Source organism: Megascapheus bottae, chromosome 12 (assembly GCF_031878675.1).
Source record: "Megascapheus bottae isolate mThoBot1 chromosome 12, mThoBot2.hap1, whole genome shotgun sequence".
NCBI lineage: Eukaryota > Metazoa > Chordata > Mammalia > Rodentia > Geomyidae > Megascapheus > Megascapheus bottae.
The window spans coordinates 33280415-33301472 of NC_143520.1; the positions used below are offsets into that span (position 1 = coordinate 33280415).

A 21058-nucleotide genomic window follows, 5' to 3' on the forward strand; every position below is an offset into this window, starting at 1 on the left:
TCCCACTCCCTTCACCTCCTCCTTTCCTCTCCCCTCCTCCCTCTCCCTTTTCCTCCTCCCTCTTCTGGCTTCCTCCTACCTCCTCCTTTCTCCTTTTTTCTTCATCTTCTCTGCCCATAACACAATGCTTGGTGTAGTTGCATTTTCCTTCATGGAAGATAGACATTACTGATGCCCATTTGTTTGGTGCCAAGTATAGCCAATGTTCTTAATGCTGTCTGGTCTTGTTGGTGGTACGGTGTTTATAAGTCCTAAATTGTGTTATAGTAAGGTTAAAATAACTTTCTTTTTTTGGTGTTGAATTAGATATTGTTTGGTTGAATTCCAGTATTTAAAGAGTTAACAGGTATGCTCTATTTCGGAAACATAATGTTAATTTTGTTCTTCAATGTTTGTTGTCAGTCTGTATGACATTAGCAAAGGACACTTCAGTATGGAAATCCCAGTTAGGATAGAATAATACAAAATTTGTGCTCCATCAAAGTTTGATAGCCATTATTTCCTGTAAATGGTATTGTAGGCTACATTTTAAAGGTTTAGTTTCACTTTATAAGGATATAGTTTCAACATGTAGACTGTTGTAAGGAACATGACTTTTGGAGTTCAGGTTACTTTGGCAAGCTGTCTTGAAATGATATTTTTAAATTTTATCTCATGTTGATATGTTGTGCTTCAGGTTGGTGATATTTAAAAGATAAAACACAGAGGGTCATAACCCTCTGGGGTTTAAACTCAAGGCTTTGCACTTTCTTATCACATGTTCTACCATTTGAGCCACATTGGTAGCCCCGTCTTTTCTTTGTTAGATTTATCTTGTCTCTTCCTTATTCAGTAAATTAAAAAAAATAGTGTTTCTTTTATTAAAAAAATAAAACAGGGGCCGGGAGTTTGGCCTAGTGGTAGAGTGCTTGCCTAGCATGCATGAAGACCTGGGTTCGATTCCTTGGTACCACATATGTAGCAAAAAGCCAGAAGTGGTGCTGTGGCTCAAGAGGTAGAGCCCTAGCCTTGAGAAAATCCAGGGACAGTGCTCAGGCCCTGAGCCCAAGGCCAGGACTGGCAAAAAAAAAAAAAAAAAAAAAAAACCCAAAAAACAACAAAAAAAAACCAGGGACAATTTTCAAACTTTTCCTTTGTAAAGTACCACCACTTTATCCTTTGAAGAGCTCTGATCAATTTGGGCATAACAAATGCAGGGCCAATTTCATAGAATGATTTCTATTTCAACATGGAGAGCCTTGTAGATAATAGCTCAAAGATTTCTTTCAGGGATATCTTTGTACTAAAAACAATTATACAGTAGTGTAGGGTAGAGTTTATATGAAACAGGCATCTTACATCTGACCTTGCTGGTTCTTAGGTCACTTCTGCCCGTCACATCTACCTGTCCTGCACCTGTTAGACAAGTCCCTTCCACCCAGATGAAAAATATAAAGATCTGGGCCGGGAGTTTGGCCTGGTGGTAGAGTGCTTGCCTAGCATGCACAAAGACCCAGGTTTGATTCCTTGGTACCACATACATAGAAAAAAGCCAGAAATGATGCTGGGGCTCAAGTGGTAGAGCTCTAGCCTTGAGAAAGTCCTAGGACAGTGCTCAGGTCCTGAGCGCAAGCCCAGCACTGGCAATAAATATGTAAATAAATAAATAAAGATCTCTCCCCACCATACCTCTGTAGCAGGAGTGGCCTGGTATGATTATAGTGCTCTGAACATTGATTGGTCACAGGAGTAAGATGTGACACTATACACACTCTGTGGTTTCTCCTCCACACCCCCCTCTCGTGTGTGTGTGTGTGTGTGTGTGTGTGTAGCTTAAGCACCATAACAGCATTTCCATCTCTTCCCTGGTTATTCTGCTCCCTTCAGAGGGAGCTGGAACCTGTTTTTGCTCATAGGTAGATGGTAGAGGTCTTGGCAAGCCAAGATACTTTGATACTGATGATTGGATTCACAGACATTCTGACCCCTTAGATATTGAGAATTGGATTTTGGTTATGACAGATTGAGATATTTTTTTTCTTTCTTTTTTTTTTTTTTGGCCAGTCCTGGGCTTGAGCTCAGGGCCTGAGCACTGTCCTTGGGCTTTCTCAAGGCTAGAGCTCTACCACTGGAGCCTTAGCACCACTTCCGGCTTTTTTCTATATATGTGGTACTGAGGAGTTGAACCCAGTCTTTGTGCATGCTAGGCAAGCACTCTACCACTAGGCCAAACTCCCTGTTAGGTTATCTGTTGCTTAATAAATGATTTTTTTATCCAGTTCCAGTGGTTGGTAATTATTAAGAGTTGCAATTTTTGGCTCTTGTCTTCTCTCAGTGTTAAGCTTTCATTTAATCAGGCTTCATTTACATATTTTTACAGCATGGTTATTCTCTTCTAGATTTGTGGGAAACTGAATCTGTTTCTTGGTAGTGTCTTCAGCATTGACTATAGTGAATGGCACATAGCACTTGCTCAAATATTGACTGTATATAAATTAATTGTAGTGTGTATCAGTGTGAAAAAGCAAAGTTCATAGAGAAATTCAGAATTCATGTACAAAATTTAAGTATTTCATTGTTATCATTAGTACTAGAAAGTGCATTTTAGCTTATAAGCATATCCTATGAAAGAGAATTTGTCAGTCTACTGACAAAACTTTGATTTCAGAAGAGCAGGTGTAAAAATTTTACTTTGTTAAATTGTAAGGCACTGAAGATTTCAATTTTTCCCATTTGATGAATTTATATGTATTATTTTATATTTCTTACACATAGAAGTTTTATGGCACTATAAAGAAGTCTGTTTAATGGCCCTATTTTTGTTCATTAGTAATTATATACTAAAGAGTAAATTCTCATTAAAACACTCTTAAATGACTACTCATAAAATGAGAGACCTCTTTGATTTTTTTCAACATACAATCCTAGTTATTGTATTGAGGCAAGTCATGAAACTCTTTAGTAGCCTAAACCTTTAATTTGGTTACAGAACAGTAGTCATGTATTGAACACCCAAATTACCATGTCTTTAACAAGTAGTGCAAACACTGTGTATTAAAAAGGTAATGACCATAACTTTTCTTGTACACTTTCTTCTAATTTTTTAAAGAGGGCTTTTGGACCAAATTTCCCGTGAAAGCTTAAGACTCATACATTTAATGATAGTGGAATATATATGTTTTGTGTAGAAGGAAAAGAGTGGTAATTTTGTAGTGGTATTTAAAAAGTGGACAGTTTACTAATTATGTTGAGGTAAACACTTTAAAACTCTAAAGAGAAGCTTCAATTATCTGAATGAAATGAGGTACGTGAAATTAATTCAGATAAGTGAGGAAATCCTTAATGTAAATGATGCATGTCAATGGACATGACCTTACTTAATCTTGATTTTTTCCCCCTCCTATATATCTGTCAGCTGTTTTTACATTACTAGATTGTGATCCTTTTACTCATTCTAGGACTCACTGATGGGAAAAGGTGGTATTGCTATATAGTCTTCCCTCTCTTCAATACAGAGGAATAAGGAAGAATTCAGAGTAGTATTTTGTGACAGAAATTATGGCTTATCTATCCTTTGTACTTCCTGCTGTTGTAGGTGATACACCACTGTCTTCCATTTTGTCATTTTCTTGTCAAAGATGTGTGGGAACTACTTGAAAATATGCTTTTGATTGAAAACTACATTTCTCTAAAGTTTGAGTTTCAACAGGTTGCAAGGATCAATTAAGCTAGATAAACTCCTGATTCCTTCCAGCTTCATCTCTTTAGTATTTTATATTAAGCAGCTATCTTGTATTGCAAATCCTTAAAATAGAGACAAATATCAGAGGATAAACCTTAATCTTTGTAGTCCCTAATTCCAACTGGAAATTTTACTGCTTGATTGCTATATAAGAAAATGATTTCTGGTGGAGTTAACTAAGGTTTTCAGAAATTCCTGGAAACAAAGAAGTTAGGTAATTTGTACTCAGCCTCTGTTGTCTTTAGGCTACGTATTTATTTTTAAATTGAGATAAGCTTGTCTCTCAGCTACAGAAATATGTGCTGACACTTTTGTAAGTGAGTTTACTTTGTATGTGTGCACTTATGTGTGTGTGTGTGTGTGTGTGTGTGTGTGTGTGCTACTGCTCTTCAGGACTGTGGTTTGCACTCCCTCACTTGGCTTTTATCTTCAAGACTGGCATTCTGCTACTTGATCCACACCTCTACTTCTGGCTTTTTGATGGTTTTTTCGAGATTCTATTTCTCATGGATTTTTCTGTTTGGTATGGCTTTGAACCTCAATTCTTAGATCTCATCTGTTTTCTGAGTAACTAGCTCACAGGTGTGAGATATCACTGTCCCCAACTTTTACTTTGTTTTTTAGCCTTGTCTATAGCTTCTTTATATGAAGCACCTGAGAATGTCTTTATTTTTAGTGTGCACCAGCTAGCTTCCTTTTCTTCTGTTGCTTTTTAAGATGCAAGATGAGTCATATCTTGAATGTCTTGGTTAGAGTGGTACCAGCAAGCTCTCTACCTAGACCTGTTTGCAATTGCTAGATCATTGTCTGAGGCCTTTCTACATATATTTAAGACAATATGATTGAGGATTTTGAACTTGATGTTCAGTTCAGACTGATGTTTATTCTTTTCATTCCTTTTTTCTTCCTCCTCCCCCCCTCCTCCTCTTCTCCACCCCCTCCTCATACTCTGCCTCCTGAGCCTCCTCTGTTTTTTTTCCTAGTCATGGGACTTAAACTCAGGGCCTGAGCACTGTCCCTGAGCCCTTTTGCTCAAGGCTAGCATTCTACCAATTTGAGCCACAGTGCTACTTTCCGGTTTTGAGTGGTTAATTGGGGATAAGAGCCTCTTGGGGACTTTCCTGCTTTGACTGGCTTCGAACCACAATGCTCAGATCTCAACCTCCTGAGTAGTTAGGATTACAGGTGTGAGCCACTGGTGTCTGGCTTTGATTTTGATTCGTTATGGTTTATAATCAGCATATCTTTGGGAGAATTTAGGTGCTTAACATTTCTCATCTGTCAAATGGGTTGATATCAACTGTGTGTGTGTGTGTGTTTTGTAAATAATCATAATTTGTTGTCTGATTTGAGTAGTATCATGTACACATAGATTATTTTTAATTGGAAATAGATTTTGTTCCATTTGAAGGCAGATGTAATAAGTTAATCATAATCTTTCAAAATAGAGGTCTTGCTCACTTGACTTTAAATCTATGTAATCTCCTGTAAGTCTCCTTATTGATGTATAAATAATACTGATGTGTAATACAGAGAGGCAGAATATACAGTTTCTATATTGGATTTTGAATGTTCCCCAAAGGGCAGTATTTTAAAGGCTTTGTCTCCAAAGTGGTGCTTTGGGGAGGTGCTATAGACCTCTAAGAAGTGAGGCCCATTGAGAGGTTTTAAGGTCACTTGGAGCATTGCCTCAAAAGGGATTATGGAACTCATCTTTTCTCTGTTTACTGGCTGGAGATGTGAGTACTAATTCCTATATGCTTTCTCCTCTCCAAAGGATCAAACCATGGGGCTACCTGATCTTATACTTCAACTTTCTAAACTGTAAGCTAAGTAAGCTTTATTTTCTTCATGTATATATGAGCCTGGCTCACCATTTTATTTGTAGTGATAGGAAGCTGAAATTAATACAGTAGTTTACTCTGAAGTCAGATAGACTTGGATATGTATAGATAACCTACTACTCTCCATTTGAGTAATCTGGGGTAGAGTGCTATAACTAATCAAGTCAAAGTTTTCATCTGTAATAATGATCCAAAGAATAATGAAGTTAAAAATGATAAAAAGTGGGGCCAGGAGTTTGGCCTAGTGGTAAAGTGCTTGCCTAGCATGCATGAAGACCCGGGTTCGATTCCTCGGTACCACATACATAGAAAAAAGCCAGAAATGGTGCTGAGGCTCAAATGGTAGAGCTCTAACCTTGAGAAAATCCAAGGACAGTGCTCAGACCCTGAGCTCAAGCCCATGACTGGCAAAAAAAAAATGATAAAAAGTTCTTTGGACTTAAGTTAAATATCAAATTTCTTAGTAATACCTGAATTCTGTAAATACTGATAGTTGCTATAGTGATATTACACAGATAACTTCCCTTCTCTCTAGCATTTCATTTGTTGTATAACAGCTAGTGAATAGGATTATCAAGAGCTTTAAATGAGCTTATACATGTATATCCTTACTAAATATTTATTGCTATTGTTATTTATGTTATTGTTAATCCAGCTTCAGAACAAATTAGACTAACTTTAACTTCAAATAAAAATAATTGATGCAGATATTTGATAGATTTATTATGTGGATGGTATTTATTATGAAGTTTTCGATAGCAGCTTATTTGTAACTTTTGGTGTTTCCTTAAGATAGTAATTTTTAAATTGTGGTATACAGACCTATGTTGAAGGATAAGTATCAATGGGAGCCTTTTAGTGAGGTCTATAAAAATAAAACTATTATCATAGTAGTGCAACTTCTTGCAGAGGCAGATATGTGAACCTATGTCACTTTTATTAAAATGAACATGAAAGATATTTGAAAAAAACTTGCGCAATAGTATTTGTTTTGAGAAGTAATTTTTCATAAAATGTGAACTCTGTCTTATTAAATATATACTTTGCTGGTTGTAAAAATGGGTTAAGATACTTAGAGTATACTTATCAGTTTCTGGTATGGCAAACATTGGTGATTATAACCCACAAAAAAATCCTCAATGATTTATAAGAGTGCAAAGTATTAAGAAATTTGGAACTGTTTCAGGACCTGAGACTAGACTTATTGAATGGGTAGTTTTAAAGGTGTAGCGTGACCTGTGTGCTTTCCTAGTTGTAAGGATATATCACTGGACTTCTGTAACATTTTTTAAATAGGGTTTTTAACTAGGGTGGCTAAATAGGGTTTCGGCATGTTTTTAAAGAAGATGTGTATTTTAAGATTCAAGTTATCCATATGGCTGTTACTCAAAACTAAGATGTGGTTAATGGTCAACCTCTTCCTGCTTGATGTCAGTCTGGTTATGAGCTTTACATGAAGTTACTTCAGGAGACACTTGAGCCCTCTTGATGAGTGGTTGGTGGTAGATAACATTCAGATAAGACAGATCTAGAAAGTTAACTAACTGGGAAGGTGACCTCATCTTAGGTCAGTACTCCGAACGTAAAAAGAAAATAGTAAATTCTAGGACACTGAGATTAAGAGGTGTAGTTGAGGCAAGAAAGTGGTGAAATTACAATTCCAAACAAATTCACATTATAGGGTGGCTGTTAAAGCATGGGTAGAAGTGACAGCAAGCACAGTTACATTAAAAAAAATGCTACTGTTCTCTGGAAGGAAATATAGATCTTTAAGATGGCTATTCATTATAGCAAGCCCATTTTGCAGAATAGGTCAAACAAAATCAGTTTTGTAGAACCAAGAGGCATGGGTATGGAAGAGGCCAATGTTGGAGAATTGGAATTTAGCTTGAATTTGAGTTCTTTACCTCTTCTTGTCTAATGTCAGTATTGATCCCTTGAAATGAGGCAAGGCTGAGCCAAGCATTAGAGCAAAGTAAAAATTGCATTGGAGAGGTAGAGAAAGCCTAATATGTATTTGTTAATTGAATGGATAGAAAATAAGAACAACTGGGTATTTATGGTCTTTCCGTTTAGATTCTTTATGCAACAAACTTCAGGTATCATAATTTACCCATCAAAAATATTCATTAAGTTGTCAGACTTTCATTTTCAAGAACAAGATAGTAAGTACTTTAGGCTTATGTGTCAGATAGTCCCTGCTCCTGTTGAAGTTCCGTACTGCAGCATGGAAACAGCTAAAGAAGATATATAAATGAAGTTTTGTGGCCATGTTCCAATAATACTTTATTATGAAGATGGAGATTTGAATTTCAGACTGTTTTCATTTGTCAAAACATAGAACTTTTTGAAATAAATTTCCAGTCATTGAAAAGTATAAACATGGTGGGTTGCCAGTGGCTCAGAGATCTCAGGATCACAGTTTAAAACCAGTCCAGGCATGAAGGACCCTGAGACTCTTATCTCCAATTAACCACCAGAAAACTGGAACTGGCATTGTGGTTCAAGTAATAGAGCTCTAGCCTTGAGCTGAAGAACTCAGGGGCAAAATCCAGGCCCAGAGTTCAAGCCCTATGACAGACAAAAAAAAAAAAAAAAAAGGGGGCCGGGAGTTTGGCCTAGTGGTTAAAGTGCTTGCCTAGCATGCACGAAGACCCGGGTTCGATTCCTCGGTACCACATACATAGAAAAAAGCCAGAAGTGGTGCTGAGGCTCAAGTGGTAGAGCTCTAGCCTTGAGAAAGTCCAAGGACAGTGCTCAGGCCCTGAGCTGAAGCCCAGGACTGGCAAAAAAAAAAAAAAAAAAAAAAAAAAGCATGTTTTTTAGATCATAACTATGTAAGAATAGGTAGTAGTCTGTAATTTAGTCTCTGGGCCCTGTTTAATAAATAAATGTCTTATCAGATATGCTGTAGAAAATTTAGCAGCACAGAAATAAATCTCTCAAGGCCAATGCTGTTGGTGATACTGTCTTGTTTTGTAGGTGACACTGATGATAAAAATCCATTCAAGAATTTAGATGTGACATCTGCAGCAGGTTCAGATCTCTCAGCTATGAGACAAACTGGATACTTCATAAGGATTGTCACCTGTTGTGCATATAGTCAAAATCCATTTTCTGAAATTGCCTGGGTTTCCTGCCCGCCGGGTCCAGTGTTGCACCTAGTATACAAAGAAGTTGAAAGAGAAGTCTTGCATATTCTTTGGAGGACTGGCAGAGTATAACATCAATGTGGATCAAGCCTTACCAAAGCTTTACAAGGATATTATGATTAAGTAAAAACAAAATGGGAAAAAATGGTAATAGTGATCATGGGTGTGAAGTAAATTTGAGTTTTGCATGGGGAATGCATATTGTGTTATAAATCTATAATAATACAAAGTAATTACCTTGGTAATTGAACTTTAAAGATCCTGTCTTTATTCATGGAGCTTATGTACTTAGTTTACTAAATAGGTTAATTTAAGGAATATGTATATTTTGTTGGTTGTGGGGCTTGAACTCCTGGCCTGGGTGCTGTCCTTGAGCTCTTGAGCCTAAGGCTACTGACCTACCCCTGGGCATTGTCCCTGAGCTCTTCAGCTCAAGGCTACCGCCCTACCATGTATGTCACAGCACCAACTTCAGGTTTTCTTGTGGTTAATTGGACATAAGAGTCTCATGATCTTTAATGCCCGGACTGGCTTTGAACCAAAATCCTTAGATCTTAGTCTCTTGTGTAGCTAGCATTATAGGTGTGAGCCACTACGCCCAGCAAGGAATATAATTTTTACATAGAAATTTTTGCTTGTGGTTCTTGAGATTCTGTTCTCATGTAGAATATTTAAGAGTACTGTATTAGTGTTTGTCAAATACTACTAGAATTTTCTAGGAAAACATCATTTTGGATAGACTCATACGCAGTAAGTAGAAAATAGTATGCATAGAAGAGTTGAATTCATAAATTAATATCTTTCAGACCTATTAATCACATTCACTTAAATGGTTTATTAAGAAATTATGCATTGGAATAAAACCCTATTTAAGTTTTTATTATCTTTAAATAGTTATACAAAGGAGTTTCAATTCAACATGTCAGTTTATTAATTCAGTGCATCTTGATTAATGTCACCTCAAAGTATGTGCCTTTATAATGAGTTATTCTATCATAACAAATCCTAGAACATGAAAGTATTCTCTTAGTCATATCAGTACCTGGCAGATAGTCCCTGTTTTTGGTATATATCTATTTTATGTCATTAATAGAGAATTTGAAAGCAGTACTGGGAAATGAGATTTCGAGATTCTCCTACAGTTGAATCCCACTTTTTTTTTCCCCAGTGAATTGACATTTCTTTCTTATTTTAATATTTCACAAAATCTTTAAAAACATCTAGGTCAATTTTATATAGTTTGTGCAGCTCATTTATGATCAGAAGGTTTCCTGATGACTTAACTTGAAATCTTTGATAAAGATTTCATTTTGTTTTTGATTTGTTATTGTGCGACTGCCATGATTGCAGACTTTAAGTCAGAGGGTAGTGCATCTACCATGGCTATCCTTCTAGGAAAAAGATATTGTGCTCTATAATTTGCTCAATAGAGGAAGTTGTACACATCTAATTTGCAAGTCAGATTAGAGATCATAATCATGATAGTTTTCTGTTAAGTTTATTTTTTGGCTTTTAAGCTATTAAATTTTTTTTTTTCCGTTGAAGAAATGCTGGTAAGAGAAAGACGGCTGTGTTGCGACATTTGAATCTCTGCTAATCTTGAATAAGGAATGAGAAAGATGCTCTTATAAGTGTTTTAATCCTAGAACTCAGAGAGGGATTTTGAGTCAAAATTCTCTGTCATTTATTTTGCTTAACGGTACTGACTAAATTGGATTTGGGTTTGCTGTTAATGATTGGGAAAATGCTATTTCCAAATGTAAGTTTTAGGAATGATGATGGTTGTGTGTGTGTGTGTGTGTGTGTGTGTGTGTGTGTGTGCATGCGTGTGTGCGTGTGCCCGCGCGTATGTGTATGTTTAAAACAGCAAGCACTTTTATAGTTTATAGAGAGAAATACATTTTGTAAGAGATATGAATTGAACTGTGATAGTCTATTCAAGTAGAGAAGTCTATTGTAGCCCTTTAAAATCATTTGATAAGGGAGAAGGGACAATAAATAAATCATTGTAGATTGTAGTTAGCAATGTCTTTTTAAGGTAAACCGTTTACAAAGTATAATAATTTAGAAAAATATGTAAGTGTAGCTTCATAGGTTATAGCTAATTTAATTTACCTGTTTAATGAAATGGAGAACCATCTCAAAAGGAAATACTAAAAAGAGTTCATGACAGGAATTGCTAAGGCTATCTCATTTGAAAACACAATTGTGGAAAAGGATGAGTGTTAAATCTTTATGATAATTCTTGAGCCCAGTAACTGGATTATTGAATAAAATCAAGAGAAGAAAATATAAATGTTTAAAATGAATTTTATATCAGTAGTCAAAGAGTTTTAGTTTTATCTTGTCCTATTACATTGTTTGGTGAATTCTAATATTGCTTTCTGAAGTGATAGAGCATTTAGAATTAAAGGGTGTTCAATATTGGTCAGTTACATCCTTTATTTCACTAAGTGTTTTTTTTTGTTGTTTTGTTTTTTTTTTCCATTCTTGGGCTTGTGCTCAGGGCCTAAGCACTGTCCTTGGACTTTCTCAAGATTAGAGCTCTACCACTTGAGCCTCAGCACCACTTCAGGCTTTTTTCTATGTATGTGGTACCAAGGAATCGAACCCGGGCCTTCGTGCATGCTAGGCCAGCACTTTAATTACTAGGCCAAATTCCCGACCCCACTAAGTGTGTTTTATATAGTATCTATCTATGATACTTACAGAAGATTGGGAAGACAATCATTTTAACTTTTATGGAATTCATGAAGGATGTTTTGTTATGTGATAGCAATGAAAAACTGACCAATGTATGTGGACTATTTGTTGAAAGTGTTCTATACTAGACATTAAGTAACACATTATACAAGTTATTTCTACTCTATCCCAGTTTCTTGATGAGAGTATTAGAAATATATCCAGTCTTTGAGGAAGAAGTGAAATAGTCCCACAGTTCATGGCTCCTCTTGTGCAAAGGCCTTTTCTATAAGGCAGAAAAATAATAACTGATAAAGGAAGAAATAAAAAAAAGTAATTATAAAAGCTATCAGGTATTATGGGGAAAAATAAGGATTAATAGCTTTTAACATGAATGACTTCATGTTGGTATAGCTTCCCCCCTCTCTCTTTCTCTCTCTTTCTTTCTTCTTCCCTCCTTGCTTCCTTCCTTCCTTGCTTCCTTCCTTGCTTCCTTTCTTTCTTTCTTTTTTTTTGCCAGTCATGGGTTTGAACTCTGGACCTGGGCACTGTCCCTGTGCTTTTCAGCTCAAGGTTACTGCCCTACCCCTTGAGCCACAGAACCACTTCTAGTTTTCAAGTGGTTAATTGGAGATAAGAGTCTCTTAGACTTTCGTGCCTGGGCTGACTTTGAACCGTGTTCCTCAGATCTTAACCTCCTGAGTAGCTAGGATTACAGGCGTGAGTCACCAGCACCTGGTGACAGAACCTTCTTGAAATAAAGTGATAAATGAAAAAAATATAATATTTATATTTGTAGTTCCTTCTTGAATCTGGACTCAGGAACTCAGCTATGTACTAGGTTTCCTTTGATAGTGTAGTATTGTATCTATCTTTGGATGTAAGTGAAGCCATGAGAGATAGTCTATTAACAGAGTACTGTGTTTGAAGAAGTAATGAAAGGAAATTAAAACATTAACCCTATTAAATTTAGTTTACTTGGTCAGTTTTCTTATTTAGTAGGAACTTAGATGAGCAAAGCTTTAGTGGGTGCTTAGAACAGAATACATTTAAAAATACTAGGTTAGGCATTTCATGGAAGCAAAGATTGCTTTTTTGCTCTTCTCAGAGCATCTGCTTTGTAAATATTTCAATTTATTCAGGGTAGAATGGATGGTACTCTACAGATTTATATAGTAGTACTATGGAATATGAAAAGAATAATATATGTCATTAGGGTTCATAGTAGGCTATGAGGAGGAGGCCAGAATTGAGTGGACCTCGAGAAAAGGAGATTTAAGTGATAGAGTGCTAGCCTTGAGCAAAAGAAACTCAGGGATAGTCCCTAGACCTTGAGTTCAAACTCCAGAACCAGCAAAAAAAAAAAAGGAAATAGGGACATTCACTGGGCAAATAGGAATTCACTTTCAGTACAAGGGAACAAAGGATAATCAAAGGTATGGAAATAGTAATAGAAAGAAGTAATTGTCATACACATTAAATAGATAAAACTTCCCTTTAAAATAATTGTTTCAAGTATCAGTAAAACATGATTACCCATTTCCTACTTACCCACATTTCTTTACCCATTCATTTGTTGTTAGGCATTTAGGCTGATTATATAACTTGTCTACTGTAAATAATGTTGTAATGAACAGGAATGTACAAGTATCTGTTCTACATGAAGAATGATATAGCTAGATCATATGATAGTTTTATTTTTAGATTTTTGAGGAATCTAAGATTTCTATAGTGGCTGCACTAATTAACATTTCTACCTGTCGTCTAGGGGTTTCTTTGTCTTACTTCCTCACCAGTGTTTGTTACTTTTTTTTTTTAAATAGATCTGTAGTAGCTATTTTGATTGGGGCTAGATGGAATATTGATTTACTTTTGATTTGCATTTCCTTGGTGTCTAAAGATTTTGAAACATTTTTGTCATGTGTTTGCTGGCCATTTGAATTTCTTTATTTAAAATACATCAGTTCATTTCAGTGATTGGATTATTTGTTCTTTCATTGCTTAATTTTTTGAATTCTTTATCTAAATTAATGAAATGTCAATCTGTACTACTGATATATACTGTTTGTGTGTATGGCTTTCTCTGGGTGTTCTGTGTACACAATTCTGTTATCATAAATAAAAGCAAGTTTGCTTTTCTTGTTCTAGTCTTTTTCTTTCTTTACTGACTGAAACTTCAGTGTAATGGTAAATAGAAAAGGTGAGAGAGAATATCCTTATTTCTTTATATCAGAAATCATTCAGACATGTATGACAATGGATATGTACATATATGGATATAGATTTATGTATGTGTGTGTAGTTGTACTGTGTGCATATGTATGTATTTGCCTTACTGAGCTTTGAACTCCAGGCCTTAGGCTCACTTACCTTTCTATCACTTGTAGTAGCTAGGATTACAAGCATGAATCACTGGTATTTGGCGACTTTACATATTTTTTTAACAGATGCTCTGTCAGGTATAAGAATGGGAACATCTGGAATTCTGGCTGTATAATGTCCATGAAATTATTTGGTACCTGATGGGACAGACATGTGTGCTTCTCATACAATTCTCATGAGTTACCCAAGCTTGTCTGCCTGAGTGGCTTGTGTCGCTTATGAATGATGCTACAGATATCCAAATGGCCCTTGATAGAAGAAAGGGTTTTCTACACCTAATAGAGCAGGTTCACTTTTATTCTTAGTATGCTGAGAACTTATTATAAATTAAGTTTTCTTACTCTTTTCTGCACCTACAGGGAGACCTATTAATATGGAATTCTATTAATTAGATTTTGAATTTTCAAGGCAGTCTTGGCATTTTGGTGATTAAACTTCATTTGGTCAAGATATAGTATCCTTTTTATATTGAACTGAATTTGAGTCGCTATATTTGTTATTAGTTTATTAATGTAGGAGGGCTGGATTTTTCTTTGGGGGGGGGATGGTTATAGACTGGGTATCTTCCTAAAAGTTACATATCAAATTTTTAGCCCAGCGTTTCAGTATTTGGAGATAGGCACTTTGGTTTAGATAAGGTCATGAATATAGGACCTCTGTGTAATGTGATTAATGGCCTTATGAAAAGAGGAATAGATCAGAGCTTTCTCTCTTTGCCATTGTGAATATACAATGAGTAAGGTTCTATTCGTCCAAAAGAGGGCAAAATTGAATGGGCAACACTGGGGTTTTCCTATTTTCTGAACCTGGAAGACATACATTCTTGTTTTTTGAACCACCCAGTGCACCATGGTCTTTGCAATAAAAGTGGAAGATGATTAAGCTGTGTATATATTTATGTGTGTGCGAATGTATACCTTTGTTAGAGTTTGTCAAAATCATAATTATCTCATTAAATGTTGAGAAAAAAGCCTTTGATTAAAAATAAAACAGTGGAGCTGGGAATGTGGCTTAGTGGTAGAATGCTTGCCTAGCATGCATGAAGCCCAGGGTTTGATTCCTCAGTACCACATAAACAGAAAAAGCCAGAAGTTATCTTGTGGCTTCAGTGGTAGAGCTCCAGTCATGAGCAAAAGAAGATCAGAGACAATGCCCAGGCCCTGATTTCAAGCCCTAGGACTTGAACTAATCTTTTGCTGAAACCGGATAGTGAAGAAAAAATGGCTAAAAACAACATTTACAGGTACAGTAAAGATACAGGGAAATGCTGTAGCTAGCAATTCCACAAAATGTCTCACAGAATCATGGGTGTTATATATACATTATTTTTCTGTCCTTTAAGAAGAGTCCTCTATTTGAAATAGGAGGGGAAAATGAGGGGAGGAGGTGGGGGAAGGGAAATGGGGATAAAACCATGAGGAGTGTTATCAATGTGTGAGAAATAATGCACCTTCTATCTGCAAATATAACTGTAACCCCTCTATACATTAAAATAAAAAAGTCCTCTTTTTAATCTACTTTGGTGAAATAAATGTATTTTAAGGAAAGGCACTATTTAGGGGTGGTATACAGTGGTGAGCATCAATTAAGGAAGTCCTTAGTGTCTTGTATACAAATGTGTATGTCCAAAGTGTGGATGTGGTTGGCATGGTGCTATTTGTTGGGTATGTTGTTGACCTTTTAAGGTTTCAGAATTCCTTATCTAGGTGTGTAAGGGAGGGGCAAATGTGCTTTGTTTAGCACAAGTTTCACCGACTGAGCAGTCTATTTTCAGATAGTAATTCAGAAAATGGCCATGTCATTGCTTAACTTTACACACTCTTATTTATATCTACTGAGGTCATACTTTCAAAAGACATTTTTTGACTAATGATATGCCTATACTAACACTGAAAAAAAATTTTAGAACAGAAAAAGACATGCTTTTTGAAGGGATGGTAATGGCCCCTGGAGGTCCATGTGATTTGAGGCCACAATTTTAAGGAGCTGGACATATAATACTTACATTGGCCCTGAAAATCATATGAACATGATAGGTATACTTTTTTTTTAAAAGAATTTATTAACATTGATTTTTAAATCATATTTTAAATGACTGGTTTAACATACCAGTGTTCAAGAAGGGAATCTATTTACAATCACTGGGACTTAGTAGATGATAGGTATACTTTTAAAAATAGTTTTCTAGGGCTTCCATTTTGCGTTTGAGCCTATGTTCAATAAGGAGGAAGGCTTAAGTTTTTTCTTTTTTTCTTTTTTTTTTTTTTTGCCAGTCCTGGGCTTGCGCTCAGGGCCTGAGCACTGTCCTGGGACTTTCTTAAGGCTAGAGCTCTACCACTTGAGCCTCAGCACCACTTCGAGCTTTTTTGTATGTATGTGGTACCGAGGAATCGAACCCAGATCTTCGTGCATGCTAGGCAAGCAGTTTAACCACTAGGCCAAACTCCTGTCCCTTTTTTTTTTTTTATAAATTATTTTATAAATTCAAGTTGTGATATTTTCAGAAATACTTTTTAGGAGATAAATGGCAACATAGAAATTGTTAAATTTCTTTTTGTTTGGTTTTTTTTTTTTTTTGCCAGTCCTGGGCTTGAGCTCAGGGCCTGAGCACTGTCCTTGGACTTTCTCAAGGCTAGAGCTCTACCACTTGAGCCTCAGCACCACTTCCAGCTTTTTTCTATGTATGTGGTACCGAGGAATCGAACCCGGGTCTTCATGCATGCTAGGCAAGCACTTTAACCACTAGGCCAAACTCCCGGCCCAGAAATTGTTAAATTTCTTAAAGATTTATGTACATATATACTTTGCAGCTGTATTTATGAAGTGTACGCACATATACATACAAATTATATATTTGTTGGATTGTATAGCTCTGGGTGTTTTGTGTAATGTAATTGAAATTTAAAAATAGTTTACTGGGAGGAATTTTAGTTTTAATTATATTTTTAAAATATTAAAATACTAGCATCACAGTTGCCTTGAAAATATTTCTTTTTGGTATACTGCCCTTTAGTAAACAGATGGTCAGATTAAATATTATGTAAATGAAAGTGCCACAGAGCACGTTGTGGACATTTGGGGGAAAAATCAGTTCTTTGTTTGTTTGTTTGTTTTTGTTGTTGTTCTTTGGTTCCGAGATGAGTTTTAGTATATTTCCTAGTTTGTTGTATATTACCATCAATGATTTGGACAAGATCCTTTTCCAGTTTTGTGGTCCTTTATTCTTTTACTCCAATCCCCACTTCTATTTTTCACATCTACCATACAAGCTTCTAGTGGGTCCTCAATTTTATGTTGGGTGTATTTCTTCAGATTGGCATATGTCTCTGAAAAAAAATATTTTTATACATTTTGAATTTTAAATTCAAACCTTGAGCTTCTTAAAGTTATTATTTTTAATCACTTTACACTTTTCAGTTTAGACATATTTCTTGTAGGTAACCCTAGCCAGTTGCTTCTAGTTTTATATCTAAGTTATCCAGACAATAGACATTTATGATGTCTCCACTGTAAGCTAGACAAAGGTAGGATACACATGACAAATATCCTTATAGAATTTAATATGATCTCATGTGAAGTATCTCTGGGATAAGTTTACTGGATTGCAGTATGGTAGTTTTCATTAGCATTTTCTTTCATTCATTCATTTACATTTATTGTCAACTTTTTTTCTCTCATTTAACCACTTAGCTAATGAATGTTATTGTAAATATACATAAGATAAAAATTATGGCCTTGTGAAAGAAGGGGTGACATTGCCCAAGAAGCTTTGTACTCATAGCCTAATTTTGTAACCACTTTGTATAATTCCTTAAAAACAATAATTAAAACAAGTTGTGAAACCATTTTAAAGTATTCAGTTTAGTGGCATGAAGTATATTGTTGTAAAACCATCACATCCATTTTTTAGAACTTTTCATTTTCTCCAACTGAAACTCTGCCTACTAGTCAGAACCTACCCACTGTCCATTCCTTCAGTCTCTGGCAGCAGTATTTTACTTCTTGTCTTTATGAATATTATTACTCTATAAACCTTATATGTATGAACTATATACATATATAAAGCATTTTGTTCTCACAATAGACTACATATAAAAATGTAAATCTATATACACATGCATATGTGTGCATCTCATTAACAGATTTACTAGGCTAACAGAATGACAATATGAAACTTTCAGTTGAGGTACCAGTATTTAGCAGATGGTTCTGTATTAGAAGGATATAGTAGATTTTCCTCTCCCCCACCGTCTTCCCTCAGAGAGTCTGATTTTCACGTCTAGGACTTGTGTCCAAGAAAGCTGACATTTTCTATTCTAGATTTGAAAAGTTGCCCTCTGTTCTGCCCACCTGGAATGAGCAGAGATTTTACAGGGCAAAAGTATCCTCACAGTAAGGAACTGTGGGGGTTACTGTCAGGGATCAGAAGTTAAATGAGTATTAGTAGGAACAATTAGATAAAGGAGAACTGATGTTATATGAAATTAACAACTAGGGGATAATATACTTTGGAGTAACAAAGGTCCAAGGAGAGAAGAATCAGCATTAAGTGCCTTGCATGTTCATAGAACCATTGGTAAATGTGGCAAAATTTGACACTCATGAACTCAGAAAACCCAGGAATATGATATAAAAAATCTTTTTGGCTAGAAAAGGAGGATACCTCCTTTGCTGATAGGTGTTGGCTCTGGGCAGGCCCCAGCAGACTGAACATGGAGTTGTTAGTATTACAGTTAGAGTTTGAATTATTTGGGTCTAGCCTTTTTAATAAGAAGAATTCAAGTCTACAGAAATATTGAAAGAGTAATGAATACTTTGTACCTTTTATTTGTTACCAACATTCAACCATAAGTATATAGTTTTTTTATTTTTGCCTAGTGATGTGAGGCTAAAGCATTAGGAAATACTTTTTTTTTTTTTTTCAAACAGTTTAGCTTGTTCAATTAACTCTCCTATGCAGTCCTGTGGCCCCTCCCCCTATGGAGCTAGAACTCTGGGCCTGGGCACTGAGCTGGTCCTCCCTCCCTCCCTCCCTCCCTCCCTCCCTCCCTCCCTCCCTCCCTCCCTCCCTCCCTCTCTCTCTCTCTCTCTCTCTCTCTCTCTCTCTCTCTCTCTCTCTCTCTCTCTTCAGATCCTGAATCAGCTTTATTGATAGAAATGACACCGGCCACTGGCCCCCTGAAGATGGCGGCCAGGGAGCCACAGCAGTCCTTTCTTCACTGGCTGACAGATCTTCATTGTGGGGCCTTCACAGGGCCCTGGGTACCCTTAAGGGCTGGGGCCTGGGCACTCTTAGGAGATAGGGCCTGGGCACTCTTAGGGGCTGCAGTCTTGTCCTGAGCTGGAGTGGCAGCTAGAGCCTGGGCCTTGGCTTGTGCCTTGGCCTTGACCTTGGGCTGGATGAGCCTATGGCCCTTGGCAATGTAGGCACGGATGCACTGCCCCAGGTTGGGGTGGGCAATGATAGTGGCTGGAGCTTGCTTGTGGCCTGCTCTGGGAACTTGTGTTTGTTGCTCACTACTTTGTGCTTCTCCAGGGTCTTGACAGCCTTAGCCTGCATGCCTTGGCATTGTTGGCTTGCATCTTCTTAAAGCCCTTCTTGTTGTGCTTCTTAGCAAAATGCATGTTCCTCAGAAACTTGGGGTCCATCCCCTTCAGAGACTTCTATCTTTGTCATCTGGGTTTCTTGATGCCATTTCTGTGCCATTTCCAGATTGTGCATAGTGCGGTTCTTAAACTTGGCTATGTATGAACTGCCAACCCACAGGAGCTGATGCACCTGGAATCATAAGGGGAAAAGAGCTGTCCCTGAGCTCATTAGCTCAAGGCTGACCCTCTACTATTTGACCCACAATGCTACTTCCAGCTTTCTGGTTTTCTAGTGGTTAATTGGAGATAAACATCTCTCGGATTTTTGTGCCGGGGCTGGCTTTGAACTGTGATCCTCAGATTTCAGCCTCCTATTAGCTAGGATTACAGGAGTGAGCCACCAGTGCCTGGCTCATAATGCCATTATTATGCTCAGGTCTTTACTATTGGTCAACAATGTATAATATATATTCTACATTTTTCCCTAATTTTACAACAAGACTAGTCATTTTAATTACTGAAGTGAAATTTACCACTGAAGGTGATTATATTATTTTGTTAGTTATGAAAGACCAATAAAATGAGGATTACTAGAGTTTTTACTTCGTGGCAGAAATTGGTTTGTCACTGTGTAATTTTAATAGACCTTTCAGGAACAAATTTATTTATTTTTTTCATTAAATCAGTCATTTCTTTATAATCAGTATGCTGAATATACTTTTAGAAGTGTATCCTAATACAGTTTACATTGACCTTATTCAAGAATAGATTAATAGAATTGATGAAATGATAATTGTTTAAGTTGAGTGAGTGGTTTACAGACTTTCTGCTGCTATAATGTATATTTTAACATACTCATGATATTAAGTTAAAGTATTTTTAGAGTCTTATATTTTCTAATTTTCATATTGGGAATATCACTCAATCACTGAATACATTATTCCTTAGTATTCATATCAGAGGAAATCCATTTACAAAAAATTAAAGTACAGAAAAGACAATGGTTCCATTTTTTAAATATTTGGCTGGCATATGTATGGCTGTAGACTTTTTTTTTTGCCAGTCCTGGGCTTAAGCTCAGGGCCTGAGCACTGTCCTTGGATTTTTCTCAAGGCTAGAACTCTATCACTTGAGCCTCAGCACCTCTTCTGGCTTTTTCTACGTATGTGGTACGGAGGAATTGAACCCAGGTCTTCGTGCATGCTAGGCAAGCATTCTACCTCTAGGCCAAACTCCCGGCCCTATAGGCTTTTTTTTTACATGCAGACCTCTTCAAGATAAGATTTTATTTACTTCATTAAAAACCAATTGGTCTTTGAAGTTAATTATTCATTCAGGAGGCCTCCCTTCATTTCCCCTTAGTTTGTCATTAGTCTCTCAAATGGAGGAGAGAGACGGGGTGAAAGCGTAGGTCTGGGTGAAAGTTCATTTGGGGTCCAGAATAAAGCCAGAGGTTATGAGAAGAATTGGGCCTAAGGGATTTCAACATGGTGCAATGTTGAAGTTGTGGCTTTGATTCAAATTTATCAGGAAATACGGATTTCTGAATAAGTCAGTGAATACAGTTTCAAAATGAAGGTAAAAGTAAAATGCAAATGAAGTATAAGGCTGTTTGGCTTCATTAGAATTTAATTTTAGAAATTTGTAACATTTTGTTAATCAACTATTGTGATTTGGTGAGAATTTTT

The 21058-nt window shown here is 36.4% G+C and overlaps 1 pseudogene; it reads right to left on the reverse strand.

The window, feature by feature from the left end:
* Nucleotides 1-19015: 19015 nt before the first annotated feature.
* LOC150056409 (large ribosomal subunit protein eL29 pseudogene) lies at nucleotides 19016-19488 on the reverse strand (annotated as a pseudogene).
* Between the last annotated feature and the right edge of the window lie 1570 nt (nucleotides 19489-21058).